Source organism: Hemitrygon akajei, chromosome 18 (genome assembly GCF_048418815.1).
Source record: "Hemitrygon akajei chromosome 18, sHemAka1.3, whole genome shotgun sequence".
NCBI classification, from domain to species: domain Eukaryota; kingdom Metazoa; phylum Chordata; class Chondrichthyes; order Myliobatiformes; family Dasyatidae; genus Hemitrygon; species Hemitrygon akajei.
Genome location: NC_133141.1, coordinates 38,509,464 through 38,534,025, shown reverse-complemented (window position 1 = coordinate 38,534,025; position 24,562 = coordinate 38,509,464). Strand labels below are relative to the sequence as shown.

Below are 24,562 nucleotides of genomic sequence, written 5' to 3'. Positions count from 1 at the left end.
GGAAAGAAAGAGCTTAATGTCTTTTGTATCACAAAATCTGTCTATCTCTTTTGTGAGTATAGTATATTCAATAACTTGGCTGCCACAATCTTTTGAGGTCTGACTACATCTGAACCATGATAGGACCAGAGAGAGAAAGTTCTTCACTCTCTGTGGTTCCTCTGTTGAGTTGGTGGCTTCAGAAGGTTGTAGCATCTAAGTCATTGAATATACTTAAGATGGAGGTGGATTAAGAGACACTAAAGGCATCAAGAATCTTGGAAACAGAGCAGGAATGTGGTTTTGAGGTGGTGGATCAGCCAGAAAGTATGAATTCTTGTTCCTTTTTCTGTGTATTTTACTAGTGTCTGTGTGCTGTAGGATGACCTTTAAAGTTGAGTGACCTTGGTTCTGGCACGGAGGTGACATAGATTGAATGTTTTCTCATTTTTTTGCAAATTAGCTTCACTCCATGGGGAAGCTTGTAGGAGATGAGAACGTCTGGAAAACAAGTATTGGGGAGATGGTTCAGTGATACTTCACAACAGTTTACACAGTGATTAGGTCTGTTGTGAGCCAATTAAGATCTCAGTTTGGATGCCATTATTTTGTATGTCTCAAGATGAATTTCTGTGGGTGGCCTAATTTGAGAGGTGCTCCACAGTAGCTGCTAACTAAATAACCATTATTATTTATAAAAATCTGTACAGATGCTGTGTATGTCCAGTCATTTCCTTTGACTCAAGATGGTTTCTAAACTTAGAGACACAGATTTTTTTTTAGGTTTTTATCAGATTTTTGTAATTTCAGTAGCACTTTATTTAATCTTTGACTATTGTAGAGTTGGGTTTTCCAGAATGATAAGCTATTTAACTGTGTCTTGCTTTATCATTCCGTGTTCCAGATGATAGTCAGTTGCCTCCATTTTTGTTTTTCAAACCTTATTTTTTTCTATTTATTCATGACCTGTGCTTCCTTGGTTAATCTTGTCTCTGCTCTCTGAACTTGTTCAAAACACTCGTCCAACAGTGGGGGGTGGGAGGGTAGATGACCTGTCTGGGGGAAGCTACAGTGGCCGTGCCTCTGACACTGAGTCTGGCCCTGTGGCTCAGAGGGCAGCGGTAATAGGGGACTCTATATTTAGGGGGACAGATACGCGATTATATGGACGCGAAAAAGAAACAAGGATGGTAGTCTCCCAGGTCCCAGGGTTCATGATGTTTCTGAATGTGTCCACAATATCCTGAAATGGGAGGGTGAGGAGCCAGAGGTCGTGATACATATTGCTACCAATGACATAGGTAGAAAAAGGGTGGAGGTCCTGAAAGCAGAATACAGGGAGTTAGGAAGTAAGCTGAGAAGCAGGACCTCAAAGGTAGTAATCTGAGGATTACTGCCTGTGCCACGCGACAGTGAGAATAGGAATAGAATGAGGTGGAGGATAAATGCGTGGCTGAGGGATTGGAGCAGGGGGCAGGGATTCAGATTTTTGGATCATTAGGACCTCTTCTGGGGCAGGTGTGACCTGTACAAAAAGGACGGGTTGCACTTAAGTCTGAGGGAGACCAATATCCTGGCGGGGAAGTTTGTTAATGCTGTTGGGGAGGATTTAAACAAGATTCGCAGGGGGGTGGGAACCGAAGTGAAGAGGGAGAGGATGCGGAGGTTGGAGCACAAGTAGAGATGGCTTGTAGGGAGTTTGTGAGGAAGGATAGGCAGATGTTAGAGCAAAGATGCACTCAGCCTGATGGTTTGAGATTTGTCTATTTTAATGCAAGAAGCATCATAAACAAGGCGGATGAACTTAGAGCGTGGATCAATTTGTGGAACTGTGACGTTGTGGCCATTGCAGAGACTTGGATGTCTCAGGAGCAGGAATGGCTGCTGAGTGTGCCAGGCTTTTGAAGAACAGAGAGAGAGGCAAAAGAGGTGGGGGCGTGGTATTCCTAATTAGGGATAGTGTCTTGGCTGCAGAAAAGGAGGAAGTCATGGTGGGATGGTCTACTGAATCAGTGTGGATGGAAGTCAGAAACAAGAAAGGGACAATAACTCTCCTGAGTGTTTTTTAGACCCCCCCCCCCCCAATAGTAACAGGGATATCGAGCAGATAGGGAGGCAGATTCTGGAACAGTGCAATAATAATAGGGTTGTTGTGATAGGAGATTTTAACTTTACTAATATTGATTGGCATCTCCTTAGCGCAAGGGGTTTAGATGGGGTGGAGTTTGTTAGGTGTGTTCAGGAAGGTTTCCTGATGCAATATGTAGATAAGCCAACTAGAGGAGAGTCTGTACTTGATCTGGTATTGGAAAATGAACCTGGTCAGGTGTCAGATCTGTCAGTGGGAGAGCATTTTAGAGGTAGTGACCACAACTCTATCTCCTTCACCATAGCGATAGGAGCAGATAATTTGGGAAAACATTTAATTGGGGTAGGGGGAAATATGCTATTAGGCAAGAACTTGGGAGCATAAGTTGGAAGCAGATGTTCTCAAGGAAATGCACAGCAGAAATGTGGCAGATGTTCAGGAAATATTTGCATGGAGTTCTGCATAGGTATATTCCATTGTCACAGGGAAAGGATGGTAGAGTTAAAGAACTATGGTGTACAAAGTATGTAGAAAATCTAGTTAAGAAAAGAAAAGGTTACGAAGGGTTCAAGAAACTAGGTACTGTTAGAGCTCTAGAAAATTACAAGGCTGCTAGGAAGGAGCTTAATAATGGAATTAGGAGAGCCAGAAGGGGCAATGAGAAGGCCTTGGTGAGCAGGATTAAGGAAAACCCCAAGGCATTCTACAAGTATGTGAAGAGCAAGAGAATGAACCATGTGAGAATAGGACCAATCAGGTGTGATAGTGGAAACGTGTGCATGGAGTCAGAGAAGGTAGCGGAGGTACTTAATGAATACTTTGCTTCAGTATTCACCAGGGAAAAAGACCTTGGCAATTGTGGGGATTAATTGCAGTGGGCTGAAACACTTGAGCATATAGACATTAAGAAAGAGGATATACTGGAGCTTTTGAAAAGCATAAAGTTGGATAAGTCACTGTGACTGGATGAGATATACCCCAGGTGACTGTGGGAAGTGAGGGAGGAGATTGCTAAGCTCTTGCAATGATCTTTACGTCAATAGGGATGGGAGAAGTACTAGAGGATTGGAGGGTTGCAAATGTTTCCTTGTTCAATAAAGAGAGTAGAGATAACCCAAGAAATTATAGACCAGTGAGTCTGACTTCAGTGGTGGGCAAGTTGTTGGAGAAGATCCTGAGAGGCAGGATTTATGAGCGTTTGGAAAGACATAATCTGATTAGGGATAGTCAGTATGGCTTTGTCAAGGGCAGGTTGTGTCTTACGAGCCTGATTGAGTTCTTTGAGGATGTAACAAAACACATTGATGAAGGTAGAGCAATGGAAGTAGTATATGGATTTCAGTAAGGCATTTGATAAGGTACCCCATGCAAGGCTCCTTCAGAAAGTAAAGAGGCATGGGATCCAAGGAGACCTTGCTTTGTGGATCCAGAATTGGCTTTCCCACAGAAGGCAAAGGGTGGTTGTAGATGGTTCATATTCTGCATGGAGGCCAGTGACCAGTGGTGTTCCGCAGGGATCTGTTCTGTGACCCCTCCTCTTTGTGATTTTTATAAATGACCTGGATGAAGAAGTAGAAGGGTGGGTTAGTAAGTTTGCTGATGACACAAAGGTTGGGGGTGTTTTGGATAGTCTGGAGGGTTGTCAGAGGTTACAGCAGGATATCAATAGGATGCAGAACTGGGCTAGGAAGTGGTAGATGGACTTCAGCCCAGGTAAGTGTGAAGTGGTTCATTTTGGTAGGTCCAGTTTGAAGACAGAATATAATATAAATGGTAATACTCTTGGCAGAGTGGAGGATCTGAAAGATCTTGGGGTCCATGTCGAGAGGAGACTAAAAGCAGCTGCGCATGTTGATAGTGTTGTTAAGAAGGCATATGGTGTGTTGGCATTCATCAACCTTGGGACTGAGTTCAAAACCTGTGAGATAATGTTACAGCTATATAAGACTTTGGTCAGAACCCACTTGGAGTACTGTGTTCAGTTCTGGTCACCTCACTACAGGAAGGATACTACAGAGAGAGTGCAGAGGAGATTTACAATGGATGTTGCCTGGATTGGGGAGCATGCCTTATGAGAATAGGTTGAGTGTACTTGGCCTTTTCTCCTTGGAGCAACAGAGGATGAGAGGTGACCTGATAGAGGTGTATAAGATGATGAGAGGCATTGATCGTGTGGATAGCCAGAGGCTGTTTCCCAGGGCTGAAATGGCTAACGAGTGGGCATAGTTTTAAGTTGCTTGGAAATAGCTACTGAGGGTGCTGCCCGACCTGCTGAGTTCATCCAGCTTTTTTGTACGTACCGAGGGGATGTCAGAGTAAGTTTTTCACACTGAGAGTGGTGAGTGCGTGGAATGCACTGCTGGTGGCAGCAGTGAAAGAGGATAAAATATGGTATTTTACAAGCTTAGATAGGTACATGGAGCTTAGAAAAATAGAGGGCTATGTGCTAGGGTAATTATAGGTAGTCTCTAGAGTAGGTTACATGGTCGGCTCAACATTGTGGACCCAAGGACCTGTAATGTGCTGTAAATTTCTATGTTCTATCAAACTTTGACTGTCCATTTCCTTCCACAGGTGCTGCCTGTCCCACTAAGCTGCTCCACCATCTGCAGCTTCTTGTGTCTCTACTGATGTTCATTATGCAGTTCAGATTCGCTCCTCCGGATGACAGCTATTTGGTAGCAGTGCAGTTCCATTGTCAGTAACCATACAATACTGTGCCTGAAGCACCTCAGATTGGTTGTTATCTATTCTGATCATGTTGCTTCATCCATAAGTCTTTGGAAAGCTATTAAGTCCACAGATCCTCTTTATTATAACGTAGAATGAAGAAATAAAAGAGTGACTATTGTGCTCTAGCTCATTTAATAATAATAGCTGCATTCTCTTTCCCTTCACTGAGCACTTTAATTCATTTTTATGCACTGTTGTGTCTATAGATACTTTCTGCTGATACTTGTTAAGGCAAATGACAGAGGTAGAGCTATTGAGTGAAATCCTTATTGAAGGCAGAAAACTCTTAACCAAACAGTAAGACGAGCAATAACAATAAATCAAAGTGTATTACTTGGCACAGCATGTTCTTTAGATGCCTCACACTGCATGCACTGTATACCCTTAACCTATCATCAATGTAAAGAGCTTTTAATGAGATTGAATAAAAACAGCATCCATTTGGCTAAAATGCAAAGAGTTTTTTTTGACAGATCCCAAGCTCCCAAATATTTGCATTTTTTCTTGCACACACCTACTGTAACTGGAGTATTTCTGCTTTGGGCTTTGGAGATCTGGATTGGTCAGGTTGAGACAGACCTTTCTAACCTGTACAAAGATGTTGCCATTAGGAAGGATTGTTGCTTCCTTTACATTCCTCATAGGACACTACTAAAAATATTGGTGGCTTTCTTAATTAGGTTGGGTTGACTGATATGATCCAGGATAAAAGGATAATTAAATTGCTTGCCCAGACTAATGTGACCTGGGCACCAGGCAAATTCCACTTTGCATACTGTATTTTTAAAAGCAGCCTACTTGCAAGTATATTGGTATGGGGGTGTGCTGTAGAGAACAAGTTCACTCTCCTCCTCAAACATAATCTGCATCTTACCTTTTCCACAGTCTCTAAGCTTCTGATCAAACAAGGTTTCTGAAATGTATAATAATGGTAGCATGGATCACTCTAGCTAGTATCCAGAACAGAGAACGTTTTTCAAAGGTACATTTAATGTCAGAGAAATGTATACAATATACATCCTGAAATGCTTTTTCTTTGCAACCATTTTGAGAATTTTGGTGCAATTAATGGCGGTGTCATGCCCATTGGCTGCATCTCAATACTGATGCAGCTGCTCCTAGCTGCAGAAGAGATCAGGGAGATGTTCGGAATGATGCAGTGTGATTACGCATGGAGAACATTTGGAACTCTGCTTTAGCTGTAGTACCAAGGAGCACTAATATGCAACTTCAAAGTAAAGCAGAGATCACATTTAGCAAAAGGTGCAGAGGACACGTAATATCCTTTCCCCATTATACTGTTCCTTCTAGAGATTTGCAAGTGCTTAAAGACATTCACTAATATCAACAGTACTGTTCAGATATTCAGCATTCTGTTTGTTTTGTCATTGTCATTGCTGCCTCACTATGATTGGATATATCAATTTCATATTTTGATATTTCAATGCCACATACAGTGCTAATCTCTTAAGAAAATAAGTGCAAAAATGTGTTAACCATGAAGATGAGAGCTGCCCCGTACCCCACCTCATGCACCCAAAAGGAAATAGCTGTTCAAAAGAGTTTCTCTGATTACTCTTGATATCAGCAGAAGCAGGAAGAATTGATGGTCTTACGATTTTTACAGAACAAGCATGCAACACGTGCTCTGTCTGATTTGGCTGCATTCTTTTGTGTTAGAAACTTAATATTCAGAGTAGATTTTAAAAATGTGTGATATCAATATGCTGCTGGGTTAAAGCTGTGAATTTTATTAAAATAAACTTTAGAAACTAGTCCCATATGTTCGGCCTTTCAGAAGCCCTACCCAGTATAATGAGTTTCGACTCCAGATATTTAAAAGGAAAGGGAAATGACAGCACGCGCAGGCTAGTCTTCAGAAGCAGAAAAGAAAATCTGATCAATATAAAGATGCAGTCGTTTACGACAGATATCACACCTGGAACAAGTTTAGAGGTCAGAGGTGAGGCTGTGCGAATTGTTAAATGATTTCTTTTGATTCGTGTTTGCTCACAACCCCCTCTCCTTGCTCCGTGCACCCTACTCCTCCCACGCATCCACTAATGATTATAATAAACGTCCTGTCGTGGCTGTGCTGCTGGAGTAGGCTACTTGAGAAATGATTCAGTTGTACCTTGTGGTTTAATCAGTAGGGTTGTTCCCTTCCTGCAGCACTAAACATGTTACAATATTGCTATTGCTCAGTCAGAAATAGAGTAGAGCAAGTCAATATAAATACCAGGAACAGAAGTCAAACAGTGACCGATTTATGTCAATGAAAGCATAGTACCCTTCACTTGTATTTACAGTTGTGTTCAGATATCTCTATCTCTCGCCGCCCCCTCTCCCTCGCCGCCCCCTCTCTCTACTCCCCCCTCTCTCCACTCCCCCTCTCCACTGCCCCTTCCACTCCCCCCTCGCCACTCTCCCTCTCCACTCTCCCCCCTTTGCCACTCTCCCCCTCGCTACTCCCCCCCTCTCCACTCCCCTCTCCACTCCCCCCTCTCCACTCCCCCCTCTCTCCACTCCCCCCTCGCCACTCTCCCCCCTCACCACTCCCCTCCCTCACCACTCCCCTCCCTGCTTCTCTCCTCCAGAACCCTCCTCTATTCTGTAAATGTCAAACCCGCTTAAACAGTGTGACTGTGACTCAAGCTGACATTGTGATTTACGGCTGAATGCACGCCACACTAGAACCACTGGCACACAGACAAGACTCTGCTGCTACTGGCACCCATGCGCACTGCAGGTTTGGGTCTCATGACTTCTGCTGTCCTTAGGAAGCAGAGGTGGAGCATAATACAGGATGTGCAGATTAATGGCAGATTCTGAAGAGTTGGTGAAGCAGATTTCCTTCTCCGGCCTGTGTTGGTCTGACAGCTGTACTTTTCTTTGGCTTTTTTAAAATATAGTGATTTAGGTGTGAATGTTTCAGCTTGATCACATATCTTTATTCAGTAAGTCTCTAAGGCCTGTGAAGGTATGTAGCTCTCTGGGAAGTGGCATTTTTGTGGGGAGGTTGGGGGTTGGAGGTTGCAAATTTGTATCGAAGTGCATTACTCAGCTCCAATGATTTAGGTCTCACTATCTTCCAGTTCTTTTTCTTAAGTTTGCTGGAGTTGGCTAATGAAAATAAATTTTTGTCCTGTGAAATGAATGAGTGTTATATTTATTAGATTATCAGCTATAGGACTGTCACATTTTACTTGTTGGTTGCATTTAATTTTTGTGTATTAGCATTGAAGCTTCAGCAACTTTCTTCAGAAATACTTTGTCAAAGTCTGTGAACTCCATTAATAGATGTGTAGTACTTTTAGTCATAGATTAGAATTTGAACAGTGTTGTTGAAGAAAATGTGTAAGCTTGATACTTTGCCGTATTGCTGTATTTCTGGGCATGTGAATGAGTTTTTAGAGGTTGAAAGGATACTTAATTCAGATTCATCATTTTATTTCATTGGGAGCATTTGGTGATATGCCTCATTGAAAATGGTAACTTGGGGTCTACTGTAGGCAGTTCTCAAAGTGTTGTTCATTACAGTAAATCCACTATATTCCCACTGGGAAGGATACTCAGGTGCTAGTTGGAAATGAGGTAAGGGAATGTTTATCAAACCTGCAAGACTGTCCAATAAAATTGGTGAATTTATCCTGTAGTGATTTCTATTGTTATTAAGTTTTTAAAATAGTATATTAACTTTTAGTAATGTAACTTGGACTGAACTGTTTGATGCAGGGTGTTTACCTCAGACATCAACAATATTCCCCCCCACCCCCCGGCCCGGTCTCAGATGCTGCTGGACCGGCTAAGTTCCTCTCACAGTTTGTTTGTTGCGATGGATTCCAGCATTTGCAGTCTCTTGTGTTTTTGCTGATTATCAATCTCTTGCTGTGTTAAGTCACTGAGAGGGTGGTGAGAGTGTGGAACGAGCTACCAAGGCAAGTGGTGGATGTGGGTTCGATTTCAACATTTAAGAGAAATATGGATAGGTACATGGTTGGGAGGTTATGGAAGGCTATGATCTGGCTGTAGGTCGATGGGAGTAGGCAGATAAATGGTCCAGCACAGATTAGATGGGCCAAAGGGCCTGTTTGTGTGCTGTAGTGTTCTATGATTCTATTTTCTTCTTTAACATCCTGTCCTATAGCCCTCTGCTATTGGGAGCAGCCTCTCGCTATCCATAGGCCATACCTGTCAGATGGCAAAATTATTGGCATTGGTTCTTAAAAGGCTGTTTGACATTTGTTTAGAAATTCACATAAGTTGGGCATGGATTTGTTAACATCCTATAATGCAAAAATTTTAATTTATCTAAGAATACAAGAAGTGGTCAGAATTTTCTGACATCTCCTTGATTTCAGAAAGGCTTTTGAGAAGGTCCCATATGGTAGGCCAGTCCAAAATTTTAAACCCCAAAGGATTTATGGGAAAGTAGCAAATTGGATCCATGGCCTCCTTCAAAGGAAGCAATGTGTAGTAATTGTCAAAATCAAAGACTGTTTTATTACTGGAGCTTTATTAGGTTAGATAGAGGTACAAAGGAATTGTGGAGTACATATCCACAGAGATGTAGAGATGGTCACATGGGTCAGAAAGGTGGTTAAAACATATATGCAGTGTTCTGTTTTATTAGGTGAGGCTTGCAGAGTAGGATTTGGGTGAATTACTGTATAGATGACACTTCATTAGTCAACTATTTTTGGGTGCACGGTTCCAATCACCTCATTACAGGAAAGATGCAATTGCATGGGCTAGGATGCAGGGGAGATCAATGAAGATGTTACCATGAGTGTAAAGGTACAGCGGAGGAATGATTGGATAAGCTAGACTTTCCTCTGCAACTGATGTCACTTAAATCAGTGGTCCCCAACCACCGGGCCGCAAAGCATGTGCTGCCGGGCCACGAGGAAACGATATGCAGCTGACTCATATCGCTTCATACCACCAAATCACATGCCCGGTGGTTGGGAACTACTGATTTAAATAATATGAATTATGGAGGGTTAGATAGTTCTGAAGACTGTAAGGCATAGGAGCAGAATTAGGCCATTTGGCCCATCAAGTCTGTTCTACCATTCCATCATGGCTGATTTATTATACTTCTCAACTCTCATTCTCTTGCCTTCTCCCTGTAATCTTTGACACCCTTACTAATCAAGTACCAATCAACCTCTGCTTTAAGTATACCCAGTGACTTGGCCTCCACAGCATCTGTGGCAAAGAATTCCACAGATTCACTACCCTCTGAAATTACTCCTTATATCTGATCTAAAGGGGTGCCCTTCTATTCTGAGACTGTGCCATCTGGTCCTAGACTTCCCCTCTATTGGAAACATCCACTCCACATCCATTCTATCTAGGTCTTTCAATATTCAATAGGTTTCAATGAGATCTCTTCCCTCCCCCTATTCTTCTGAACTCCAGCAAATACAAGCCTAGAGCCATCAGATACTCCTCATACATTAACCCTTTCCTTTCCCTCAAGTAGCTCTTTGTCCATAGCCCTGATGAGCCAAGTGGCCTTCCACATTGAGAATTTTCTACAATTTGATTGTTATAATACTTCAGCTGGAATATTGGGAGCTACTTGTGCATTCTTCCTGCGCTTGCAATAATGCAGCAAGTTTTCATTGAAAATCAGTAGATTGTAGTACACTCATTCTGCAAGTTTTGTAATATTTTAGCAATTTGCATGCAGTATGCTAAAGTCACTACAGAGAAAATCTTTTTTAATGTGTGATATTTCGCTGTTGTATAAATGTAACAACCAAAATGTGTTGCTACTGGAATGGCAAATCCCACTATAATCAGGAGGCCACTAAAAACCTGATTTTCTTGGCTGTACATCTTAAGAACCTGGCAAGTTGTTCATAGCTTTGTTGCCAGCAACATTTGACTGTCACAGGAGTTGGAGGCTGGCAACCAAAATAAAAGATCAAAACCTACTTAATGTTTTACTCATCTATTCAGTTAACTGTTTCAGCACATCAGCATCAGTTTTCTAAAATAGTAAATCTTTAAAATTGTTTTCAAAATAGAAAATATTGAATTATGTCTTGGGTTTTGCCTGTAGTGTAGTATTTCAGACAGAAGTGAAATAAAGTTGGATTGGACTTTACCGAAACAATAACTTTCCATGTTACAGTATATTGGGTTAAATTACAGTCTTGATGCTCACTCAACAGAAGGTCACATCAGGCAATTGAATGCAGTGGTCGGTCACGCGATTTTCTGCTTTCCTAATTTTTAAAAAAATCAATAATATAAATAACCCTAAAATTGAAAGGACGCCACATGAGCCAAACTGGCTTCCACTCCCAGTTGCCTTATCTATCAACTGGTCCAGTGAAGCTGTTGAGAGCCTTATCTACTCTCTAATATTTATACCACACATTGCTACCAGATGAAAGCAGTGAATAAAATATTTTTTTCCCTTTATAAGGCGATGAACTGAACCATCCAAAGTTGGTAAGTGCAAAGTTCAGTTATTGACCCATGTTAAGTGTACTGATACTTAGAGTGAGCAAAGGCACAGGGGCTTCTATTGTTAGTGTTTGCATTCCTAGATTTGAAATCTGTTGTGATTACAATTTTGGATGATATTCATCGACTCTCATTGAAATGTTAGCTTGGACTTTTAATGGGAACTATTTCTAGCATTGCCGTGGTCGTTAATGTTACGTCATTTGTTAGCTTGTTAGTAAAGATGCTACAGGGCACTTGTCTGTAGAATTTGTGTTTCTGTTTATAGAAAAAAGGGTGGAGGTAGAGAAAACTGGGGTACTGGATGGAGAATTTCTGTGCAGGACAATCTGTTTTCACATTTTATATTGGCTGTATGTGTGCATGTTCTTATTGCATCCACACAGCAAAACTGACAATTGTGGACCTGTATTTTTCTGTGCTGTGCCAATGCATTCCATCTACCCTGAACAAAAGGGGCCAACACACATTTTCCTTGTTGTTATGATTATAGAAAAATGTACTCCAAAGGAAATTGACTTGTGGCCTGTCAAGCCTGAAAAAGTTTACCCAATTTTTATTGTTATTATCTCCTGTTCAGCTGGGCTATATTTACAAAATTTTTAAATGATGTTTGATATTGCCTTTTTGAAAAAGAAAATCAACCTTTAAAATCCATTTTCTGAAGATTTTTGAATAGAAGTCAATATTCTTAGTTGTTTTACCGTTGCTCACAATGAGGTTTTTCCCAAAAATGTTGCCCTGATTTAATTCTCACTGTCTCTTAATATGTCTGCATCTTGTGGCATGTAGGACTTTGTAACTCAGCGACAAATTGATTCCATCACACCAAGGAGAGGGACATGATAGAAAACAGAATTTAGAGAAAGAAAGTTTTGTCTGATTATTGTAACCGGTCTTGTGTATTGCAAAATTAGCCAAAACATGGCCTAGTTCCTTTAATTGTCTGTTGTATATTTATGTAAGGCAAATGATGTATTGGTTTGGTCATACAGAAACTTTCTTTGGAAGCCATCAGCTACTGTTGGAATATGAAGCTCAGAGGTCTTGGCTGTCTTTGCTGAAACTTGCGTTTAGAATTTTATTACTTGCTGATTAACTGATACAATTTAACAGTGCCGATATGTGACTTACACAAATGCTTCCTGGGGAGAACAAAAATCACTTTTTCTATTTGTCATCCTGATACCATGATTTTCTATGCTACTGCTTCATACTGTCACTGTACACTGTCACTAATCTAAAAGATCTTTGCTGTACTCAGTTGTTTCCTGTATCCACTTTCATGATACTTATTCCACTTCCAGCACAAATGTACAACTAGTCATAATTTGAGGATTGATGTTGGCTTATTATTCTTTCGAATACCTGTGTAGTTACACACGATACAGAAACTGCACTGTGGTGGACAGGAAGGCCCTACAACGGGCAGTCAAAACAAAACTGCCCACCACATCACCGGCACCAGCCTACCACCAAGGACATATATACAGAAAGGTGCCAGTAAAAGGCCAGCAATATCATGAAGGACCTCACCCATCCTGCTCATGGACTGTTTGTTCCACTCCCATCAGGGAGAAGGCTATGTAGCATCTAAACCAGGACCACCAGACTCAAAAACAGTCACTTTCCCCAAGAAATAAGGCTGATCAACACCTCCACCCTTCACACCCCCACCACCACTAATTTATCATTTCCTGTCAACTCCTGCATCCTATTTCATTGTGTTTTTGCTAGTCTTTCTTACTTATGAGCTCTCCTATCTGATTATTCAGCTTTTACTAAAGTTAAGGTAGGGCTTTTTTCAAAACTATTGATTTCTTTTCCTTTCTCTTCTCCCTCTTCTATGTATTTCCTTTCCTATTCTTCACAGCTGTCCTCTTTAATCCTTTCTCTTGCTTCCGTTCTATTTATATAACTTTTCTTTTGTTGTCCTTGGCCCTGGTATACAGGATTCAGCTAGTCACTGGGATTACTTATTGAACCGTTGAGGGAATTTGTATCTCAAACTTAACAAGGGGCAAAAGACTATTTGTATAATTAACTATCCACTTAATACCAAAAATTTAAAAGTGAGCTAAAAATAATTACCACCCCTAACACCTACCACCTTGTACTCCTTTCCTCTTCCCCTCCCCCACCCCACCTTTGGCTTCTCCCCTCTTCCTTTCCAGTCTTGACGAAGTTCCTTGGCCCAAAATGTCTCCATATATGCTGTTTGACCTGCTGAATTCCTCCAGCACTTTGTGTGTGTTGCCCTGGATTTTCATCATTTGCAGAATCCCATGTATTTAAAAATAGATATACCAGATGGAACCAGGCTCTTTGGTCTACCATGTCTACAGCAACCACTGACCACCCACTTCCCAGTCAATTACCCCCCCCCCATTCTCCTGCCACCCTCCTACATCAGTAAGTTACCAACTAGCTATTTTGTTGGCACATTGGAAGAAACCAACATGCAGGGTTAATCCACATGGTCACAGAGAGAATGTCCAGATTCAATATAACACCCAGCCTGAGATTTTCCAGAGCAACACTAATCACTCTGCCACTGTACTGCTCCTTTTTATTAATCTTAATTATTCCAACTTCTGTTTCATTAGGATTGAGAACATAAGTTTTTTTAAAATAGTACATTTTAATTTTGGATTTCATCCACCATCTCAAAATTGTTAAATAAGACATTATGAATTTTTGTTCCTTACTACTTTCTTCAAGGATAAATGGATACCAATTAATTGACCAGACTTTTGAAACTACACCAGCTTGGATTAATACCTCTTGTGATTTTTTTTTCATATCATGTCTGATATCATGTTCTAGCATTGAATTTTTTTATTTGTCTTACAAGTTATGGTTCTCATGTGTAAGCATCTAGAATGGGATTAGGAATTTAGATGCACTGTTTGATAGTAACTGTGGAGTGTTTCTATTATAATTTTGTATTTGATTGCATTGGGAGAAGTTTAACTTTTCCCTTCCATTCCCCCCCCCCCCCCCCCCAATGTGTTCACTACATCCACTTTCCCCCAGTCCCTTACTGGATTGTACACTTATGGATGTGTAGCGAAAATAAGTTGGGACTTGGTTGTGATGTTTCACGTTGTTATAGTTACTGGCCTTTGTTTCAGCTTAGCTATGAGGGAGAACCACTTGAGAAAGATGTTGAAGGGCTACGGTCACCATGGCATAATTTTTAGAATAGTTTGTGAGGAGTGAATACTTTGTATCAGGAGGAAACCAGAGGTCCACGGGCCAGTCCTCATTGGGGGATCAGAGATGCAGAGTGTCAGCAGCTTTAACTTCCTCAGTCTTATCATTTCAGAGGATCTGTCCTGAGCCCAGCACTTAAGTGTCATTATGAAGAAAGCACGGCAGTGCCTCTACTTCCTTAGAAGTTTGCGAAAATTCGGCATGATATCTAATACTTTGATAAACTTCTGCAGATGTGTGGTGGAGAGTATATTGACTGGTTGCATCACAGTCTGGAAACACCAATACACTTGAATGGAAAATCATACAGAAAATAGTGGATGCGGCCCAGTCCATCACAGGCAAAGCCCTCCCTACCATTGAGTACATCTACACAGAGTGTTATTGCAGGAAAGTAGCATGTATTATCAAGAATCCACCACCCAGACATTGCTCTCTTCTCGCTGCTGCCATCAGGTAGAAGGTACAGGAGCCACAGGACCCACACCACCAGGTTCAGGAACAGTTACTATCCCTCAACCATCAGGCTCCTGAACCAGGAGGATAACTTCACTCAACATCACTTGCCCCATCACTGAACGGTTCCCACAACCTTTGGACTCATTTTCAAGGAGTCTTAATCTCATGTTCTTGATGTTTATTTCTTATTTATTTATTTAGTATTTGCACAGTTGTTTTTTGCACATTGGTTGTCCCCCATGTTGGGTGCAGTCTTTCATTGATTCTATTGTTTTTCTTGGATTTATTGAGCATGCTCGTAAGAAAATGAATCTCAGGGTTGTATATGGTGACATACAGTATATGTACTTTAATAATACATTTACTTTAAACTTACTGTGTAGTGCATCATCTCGGTCAAAGAGGTGTTATATAAAGGCAGAGGCTTTTCATGATATTTTCTGTGTGATCAGTTTTTCCAGCATCTGCATTCAGGTAGGCAAAGGCAAATGTTATTAAAATAGGTCAAGTATTCAGATGTGCACAAATCCATTTTCATGGAACAGATGAAAAAGTTTTTTTGCAACTCTAATCATCATCATATGGATAAGAATTAGAATGTAAGTGCTCCAGCAGTACTTTTTTTGCCAAGAGAGTTTTTGGTCATCTGTACAGGGTTCCAAATGTAAAAAAAGAGCAAAATATTTTTCTGATAGTATTAAGCAATATGATATAGAAACAGAAAATGCAGTAGATACTCAGCAAATAAGGAGAAAAATACAATTAACATTCAAAGTTTTTGCCTCTGCAGTTTTTATACTTTTCCTTTGTTTCTTTCTCCACAGATGCTACCTGAGCTGCTGGGCGTATCTCTTGCTTTTTCTGATCTTTATTTACAACAATTGTTGTTTCTATTTTGCTTTTAAACATTGTGGTCTGGGTTTGTTGCAGATGAGGCACAGTGGTGGGGGAAGACATGCCATGAGGGAGGGTCGTCTACTGGCAGTGGGATTATACTTCTGATTAAGTCATTATAAGTCAGTTATTACATCTAGCCGGTGCTTAAAGGAATTTATAATTAATTTCCTCTCAAAAATATGATGGTGCAGACATCATGTGTGAATGAATGGGCAGGTATCCCATCAGCACTCTAAAACATTCCAGTGCTCCACTGTGCTGAAACACTGACACTTTAATCAGCATTTATTGATTGCTCACAAGACACCTTTGTGTTATACCTGAAGCTTTTATGCAACAAACAATTAACAAGGAGATCATGAAACTGCCAACAAATAAACTTAGAAAGAATAGTCTTAAGATGTCATTGGGTTTATTTTTTATCTTCAGGGTCATTCAATTTATTTTATTCTACTTGTAGTTTTTATTCTCTCTCTGATCCCTAGTCCACTTTAAATTATGTAAGCATAGTTTAATAGGAATGAACTACCCTCTGGTTTTAAAAAAAAGGAAGTAAACCATCTTAATATTATCTTAAAGTAGTCTGCATAAAATGAATTGCTTTGGCATGCAGTTAGGTAGTTAAGTTAATGTGCCATTTCAACACATAAAGATCCTATTATCAGTAATGGTTTGTTTTACCAGTTCATGTGTTGTTTTTATAATGGTGTTGAGAGAGGAATATTGACCACTGGGAGCATCCGTTGCTGCTGTGACCAGTATCATTGGAGTTCTAATGATAGATGGCAGCTGAGTTTAATTTTTCATGAGAATGAGCTGCGTCTCCCACAGTACTGCACTGAGCTGTCAGTGTAGGTTATTTACTGAAGAGTTGCTCAGAGCTTTTGATGAACAGAAAAATCAGAAACCCTTAAAAGAAGAAATGGTATCATCAACTGGTGGATGTAATGGCCAGTTTCTTTACTATATTTCTAAGGCACAAAAAAGTGCAATTTGAAAGTCAGAAGCAATCTAATTTATCTGTCATTGTGCTAACTGATAATTAAATATTGATTCACTTTTAACATTCTTTAACTGTTAAGGGCACCATGCTATTTTGAGGATTTAATTTGAAATGGTGTGTGTTAGTGGAGGATTCCTGTTTTGAGGACAGTTTAAAACTAAATGGCTGTAGAATGAAAGGTAGGAACAAATTGCAAATGGTTTGACACAACAAAGTGATTCTGATTAAAAGAATAGAAATGAATAGAATGGAATACAGTGACTTTTATCACTTTTGCATCCTATAATTCACACACCATCATTTTAGATAGCACATGCACTGTTTTGTTTGAGGTTCCTTTTCATGGTATATTTTGCATTGCCACAGTTGTTCGAGATCATGGTTTGTATTTTCTGCATTTTACAATGTGAAGGAAAGGGATAATTTAAATGGAAGTAATTGTGTCTCATTTCGTAAAGAAATGTCATGTTCTGTTTTATTCAGTAGCAATCTGTAGTTTAGAATCTTCTTCTGGGGAGGGTCTTGTGAATGAAATATTTTCAATTGAAGTTATACTATTACCATTTCTGATTAGAATGTGTGACACTGCTTATTGTTACAACTCTTTGAGTATTAATATGGAAGAGTTATTTTCTAAACTGTGAATCTTACAAACCCTGAAATATCACCATTTGGCCCTAATTGTGCTGGTGAATTTACCAATGATGATTCTGAAGCACTGTTGGAAACCTGATGAGTTAAACCTGGGACCGCAAAAATGCAATCTCGCCTGCCATGAACTTTGCTGGAAATTCAATAAAAACGTATCCTGTAGGGAAGAAGCAGCAAAATCAGCCATGTTGCTTACATTTAATCCAAAGCGTATATTAATACCAATTTTGCTTGAGATAATAGTGTGGACTGTTGCTCAATTTTACTTTTCAGGAAGAATGTTCCCTGATGCCATCAAGGCACATTAAAAACTGTACCCTAGTATTTTAAGAAGAGTTGTTATCTGTCAAAAAAGCTCTATAAATTTTCTGTAGATTCAGTTCTTGCCTCTTTAACATTTTATTTGGCTACTAAATTATACTGCAGCTTTTTGTGAATTACCCCTACATGTAAGCATGTACCCCTACATTTGAGTAAAGAAGTTGTATCTGTTATTTTCTAATGAAATGGATCCTTTCCCCAAATCACTCCAGCCAGTTCTTCAGTCGCATACAGACACAATTACAATGAGCATATTCTTTGTCTGTAAAAATTGCCTTTTGGAATATACTGTTGACAGCAATAGAGCACCCAGCTGCAATTTTGTCTGCAGATGTCGTCACCTTTGTGGAGAGGTGTTGATTAAATGATTCCAATTCATTATAAATCTGCTGTGACAAACCAATGGCAATAATCAATTTGTCAAATTGCCATTAGGGCAGCTGTTTAGAGATACTGATCTTGTGCAGAACTAATGGTGCACTTCTATTTTTGGATGGGACTTGTGATGGAACTTTGGAAACATCAGTTTATTTTCCTACTTTGTCCTTTGCTTGTTAACTACCTAATTTACTTGTGTATTGGCTGAAAGGCTGTAATTTGAAACAATTTGGCCCATTTCCTTTAATGTGAATGCACTTCTGCTCAAGACACTGAACCTACTGGAAGATTAACCAATTACCACTGTAATTGATTGGCCAAACCATGCCCCTTTTCTTCTCCCCAGGTGCAAAACTGTAACATGGTGGTTTTATTGCTTCTTCTGTTAATCTGGCATAACTATCATGTGGAGTGGAAATACACAGTAGAGTTCTCTTGTCTTTAGTTATCTTGTCTTTAGCACTCACCGTGGCTCTGTTACTTCAGTTTACTCCTTCCAAAGTGGAGGTGTTATGAAGGACTTTCACTTGTTTGCTTTCACAGTACCCATGGGAGAGGCGGTCTGACTATCTCAAGTGCAACCTTGTATTATCAGCTATTTGCTCCTAGAATAGGCAACATTAACAGTTATACTATTCTTTGAGACCACTAGGATTAGAAAACTTGTTTCACTTCCTTTGAAATATTTAACAAGTAGAAAATCCACCCAAGCAAAAATGATAATGCCTTATAGGAAGTATTTAATCTTTCTTCAGATTCACAGTTGTAAATGGGATTAGGTGTTAAATTCTGTGATTATACTGCACTGATATATGTGTGATAGACCATTATGATAAATGTTTTTAGCTGCTTAATTTCACTCAAGAGAATTTGTTGTGCAAAGTCATTTGGGAATACAAAAATGTGTATAATCCCTTAAGTCATTTTTTTTAATGCTTCAAGTAGTCATGTCCAGCGTGGGATTGGCAGAGGTCAAGGAATAGGTCACTTGAATGACCTCTTTGATGAGGAATGTTGCATGATATTAGGGGAGCCTAAAGGGGGAATCATTTCTAAATTGAAGAAAGGGATAGGAATGGATCAGTTTCAACTTACACTGTCATCTTGTATTGCTACGGTGAGACTATTATTCACTACCAGTCCAGATTTCACACATTTATAGCAGCTCCAATTTCTTTTTATATTAAAGGATGGTCAAGACTAAAACATTTACAGTAAACTGAGAATTTAAATTTTGCTTAATTTCAGAATCAGAATGAACAAAAACCAAAGTCTTGCCTGTTAGCTTATATCCCTGCACACTATGATGGCCAAAGGTTTTCATAAATCAATTAATTACTGATTGGTGTAATTTTGTGGACAAATCATGCGACCATTATGAATACAGCAAGGCTCCATAAATAGAAGTGCGATCAATAGCCAGTTAAAGTGGTTGTGACTAAATTTCATACTCACCAGATTTTGGTTTAGCGCAAAAGGGAATGGGTATGAGAGTTTAGCCACTTTGTTCTTTACAACCATTTCTTCCCTTACTGTAGTCAAAGCACGCAGCTTTTCAGTAGGCTTCCTTCTTACCAGTTTGTATTGAAACAATCACAGTATAGTTTCATTTTCTTTTCAAACTAACTTTCGACAGTAAAACATTTTTAAAAATCAGTCTCCTAAGCTTGCTGAGTTGCTTGATCTCACTTGGGTTTGAAATATAGGAACAGAATTCAATTGACATTGTACAAGTGAAAATGGAAGGTGCTGGAAGTTTCCTGGACATGTGCCTGAGTTCGTCTTGGGATCATGTGTGACGTCACAGTTGTGGAAAATAATAACCAAGAAATCATTTCAGACACATTTCGCAGAGACATGGGAAGAGGGTGATTGAGGACAGAGATTGTGATGAGTGCTGAGGGAATTTTTAAAAAATAATTAACTTCAGACACACTAGAACAAATGGAAAAGGAGAAGATTTACCCTCTGTCAGCACATAATTTTAGTTGAAGTTCCAGTGGAGAATTGGTAGCTTTCCCATTTCTTTTCAGCAATTTTGTATTGCCATTCTTTTTGCCCATTTCTTCCTTGAAAAGAGCAAAATCTCCATTCTGAAAGGGAAAATAACTCACTGAATTGACTTTCCTACATCTTAGAAGTGATTTTACAATGTCTTAGTTATGCTAACATCTTAGGTCTAACAAGCAAGGTAAGGTTAACCTTAAGAAGTTGGTGAGCAGTTTTTTAGATAATCATATAAAGTTTACTTGTATTCCTTCCATTTCAGAATGAAGCCTGGGAGTGATATGATAGAGATACGTAAGGTTAAGGTGGCCAAAGAAAAGCCTTTTATCTGTGAAGTCTAGAACAAGAATGGCAATCAGGGCATTATAGCACTTAGAAGAGAGTAGAACACGCTCATACAAAAGGCTGTGGATGCTTGGTTAATTCAGAATGTAAAACTGGATTATGCAAATATACCAGAGGAGATAGATCAAAAGGCAGCCTTGGGTACAGATAAACCATCACTTAATCAAATAGAATGGACTCAGAGTTGAATGACCTATTTCTGTTGGAACAAATTATATACCCCAACTGAATTCAGCCTTTTTTTGAAATATTTCAAGCAAATATAATCTTGTGCATCTTCAAACCCTCCTTGTGTCTTCTAGATATATGGAAGTTTTAATATAATGAAAATTTAAACTGAGCTGGCAGAATTAAAATTGCACTTTCTGATCCCATACATATCAGTGCTATACTGATGTTGAAATGTACAACTTTTTGACAAGAATGCATTTTCTTTTCAAATTATTTCAAGCTTTGTTTTTGTATAAGTTTAGTGATGTCCTGTGAACAAAATTAACCTCTAGGCTATTCGCACTATGACTCTGCACTAAAGTCAGTTTAGATAGTTTTGAATTAGTCAAAAGCTTTCTTATGAGGATGGTTGCCAACCATGGCAGCTGCAATGATTTATTTTCATTTTGAAAATGTTTAACTAGGCTTGCTCAGTGAGATGGCTCATCTAATTTACATTCGGGCCCCAGGGACATGAGCATGGTAGGCTGGTTCCAAAGGGTCAGTGGTACATTTTCTAAAGAGTGATTTACTTGAATGATTTTAAATAGTTGTGTATTATATTTTCCTTTTAACCAAAAATGCTGCTTTTAGTACTGCAGAACCGATTTTGTTTTTCATTCCTTAGTTCATGGAGTCTTTAGATCATAAATTCAAACAAGTAAATGGTTTGTCTGAATTTAATTATTTAAAAAAACATCCCTCATTTTTATGATGCACTAGCTGTCTTTCAATTGCTACCAAGTATGATTGAATCCAGGCAAATGCACAGTGTAGTTTCATGAATGTATTCCTGGTGTCGAATAAAATGTGATTCAGGTTTTAAGTGTTATAAGTATGTGTATTTTATTTTGAACTTTCAAGCAAGAAAGATGGCAGAAATCTGAAATAAATGCTTGACTATTTCCATTTACAATTTTCTTCCTTTTATACATTTTTGGATGATTTTGTTCCTTGAAGTGCTTTAGTACCATATACATAATCTCCCTTTAATTGGGCCAACTGTTTATTCCATACATGAAGGACTTTAATATGTATTCTTTCTAAAAAAAAGTTCACAGGATAGTAATTGGGGGCAGGAACCTTAGCTGGTTATTCCTTTTCTAACTGGCCATCAACCTGAGATCTCAATGCTATCATCCTGATTGAGATCACTTAATTGTGCACAGACCATAAATGGGAATATCTCAATGTATATGACACCCACTACTTTGCTTAACCAAGCCATCAATATAGCTGGTATGAAATCTTTGTTGTCATGTATTTAATTTTCCTCTGCACCACAGTCTATCTCTATCAATTCTTCGAATGATTGAATGCAAGGTTATTTGAAGTATTTGATGAATCTTGATCTTTATTATGTAATGGAAATGAGAATTGTAGATCAGAATGGACATGACAAATATCTTTAAAATATCAACTATTTAAGTAGTGGGACAGGCTTGAAGGAGTAAATGTTCTTCTCTATGTTAAACTTCATTTCCTGAAAGGAACCCCTGATGAATGTGACTCCTGGATTGGCCTCAATCTCTGATCGTCTACCTGCTCTTCTGTCATAAAACCATAAGAGATAGGAGCAGAATTAGGCCAATTGGCCCATTGAATCTGCTCCACCATTCCATTGTGGCTGATGTATTGTTCCTCTCACTCAACCCCATTCTCTTGTTTCATGTTATTCTTGTTAAAGTGAGGAGCATTTCCACTTGACCATGTTGGGCATAACACTCCGAATCCATTGTACTTACCTTAGGTGAATGGAATTGAGAACTTTCAGCAGGGCTCACAGAATACCACTCAGGTCTAAGAGCCATCTCATTGCTTGTCTTGGTTTGCTAAGGATCATACTCTTTATTTCAAGCTTAAATTCTTTGTGCAAGTACATTGCCGGCTGGATTTGCTAGCAGTAACTCTGCACCCTGGAGAACTTAAATTAAAACAATGTGGTAGCCAGCAGCGATCAAAGCTTACATCCTGTAAAGAAAAGCAGAAGCTCCAAGAAGCTTTCAGTTATACAACTGGTCAGTGTGAAAAGATGCATTCATTGTCCTTACCAGCATCTGCAACTTCTCAAAAGCATAGTGAATTTTGTTATAACTTTGTATCAGAATGGATCATCATCTTCTAGCACAAATCCACATTAATTAGAAAATGAACCGGTTTGTAGAGGTGCCATATTATTTTCACATGGTAGTAGAATGTAAGTTGCAATTGGCATGCAGTCAAGTGGGTGTACCAAAACCTTTTACACCACAATCTGTTCCCTGATCACTGTCTGATGTCATTCTGAATGGAAATGATTGTATTTTTCCTGTTCCCATAGCACAGCCATGATAGGAAATCCCCAACCCCTCCATCGAAAGAACATTTATAATAAAAAGCAAGTCACTTAATAAAATTATATTGTTCAGATTGCTCTAAATAACCTTCATTTATATATTTGAGTGGATCTCAGAGATGTGAATGGTTAATATCTACTTGTACTCTGTTTTTAGTAGAGCATTTTTGTTCCATATCTTTTTCAGTAAGAATTAAATTGAAAAAGTCAAGATTTTAAATGATGGATTTTAAGAGGCATTTTATTAATTTCATAACTTTTCAGAAATAAGAAGTAGAAGCAACAAGTGAGTCACTCAGACACTAGTGTGTACTCCACCATTCTTGGATTATGGCTGATCTAACTTGGGGCCATCCTAACAAACCCCACAGTCCTCGATTTCCTGAATACTTAAAAAAATCTATTTACTTGTCTTGAATATTGCCACATAGTGTAGCAGTCAGAGCAATGCGATTACAGCTCGACATGTTGAGAGTTCAGATTTCAATTTGGGCGCCGGCTGTAAACAGTTTGTACTTCTTTCCCCGTGAATGCACGTGTTTCCTCCTGTTCCGCACTGTCTTGCTAAATACAAATAAATAAACTCAGTGACCAAGCTTCCTTGGCCCCCTTCTGTATTGAATTCCAAAACTTTCACCGCCCTCTGGTTGAAGACATCTCTTTTCATCCTTGTCCTGAATCGTTGCTCCTTTCTGAGATTGTGATCCCTGGTTTTAGTCACCCCAACATCTTAAAACATCAATCCTGATCTACCCATCCCAGCCCTTAGGCATTTAGTGTATTTCAATGGGATCAAATTCTTCTGAACTCCAGAGAGTATAGGCCCAGTCTGTTTAAGCTCTCTTCATGAACAAACACACCATCAAATCAATCTGGTGAATCTTGGATATCCTTCCATAAGTAAGGAGACCAGACTAGTACATGGTATTCCGCGAGTCTGTATAATTGGAGCAAGATATCTCATACATATCATTTACTTTTCTAATTGCCAAAAAAACACCCATGTTACTTTGAACACTAACTCCTTGAAACCACTTTCACCTTTTTTGACCAAAGTGGGTGACGAAATAATATATTATACTTTGTATTTCAGTTACTATTTCCTTGCCCACTCACTTAACATGTTTCTATTCCCTGAAAATCTGTGTACAGCCTCCTGACTGCCTTCTGATTTTTAGCATTAGGATCATCTCATTCAAATCATCAATATAGAATGTAAACAGCTGAGGCTCAAGAACATGCCACTGCTCATAGCCTGCCGACCTGAAAACGACCGTTTATTCTCATTCACTGAGCAACCCTCAATCCTTGCCAGTAATTTACCCCCCAGTATTGTGTGCACTAATCTTTTTTCATTATCTCTTGAGTAGCACCTTATCAAAGGTCTTCTGAAAGTTCAAATACACCAGTCAATTCGTTTGATCTTATCTATTCTGCTGGTTACAATCTTTGAAAA

General features: G+C 39.2%; 1 protein-coding gene across 1 annotated transcript in view; it reads left to right on the top strand.

Annotated features, from left to right (window-relative positions):
• Window positions 1–7,628: 7,628 nt before the first annotated feature.
• The window catches only part of raraa (retinoic acid receptor, alpha a), a 397,838-nt gene continuing 380,904 nt past the window's right edge, over window positions 7,629–24,562 (top strand). Inside the window, exon 1 of the mRNA XM_073071422.1 lies at window positions 7,629–7,781. The gene's annotated coding sequence lies outside the window, so the exon portion shown is untranslated. The remainder of the gene's footprint in view (window positions 7,782–24,562) is intronic.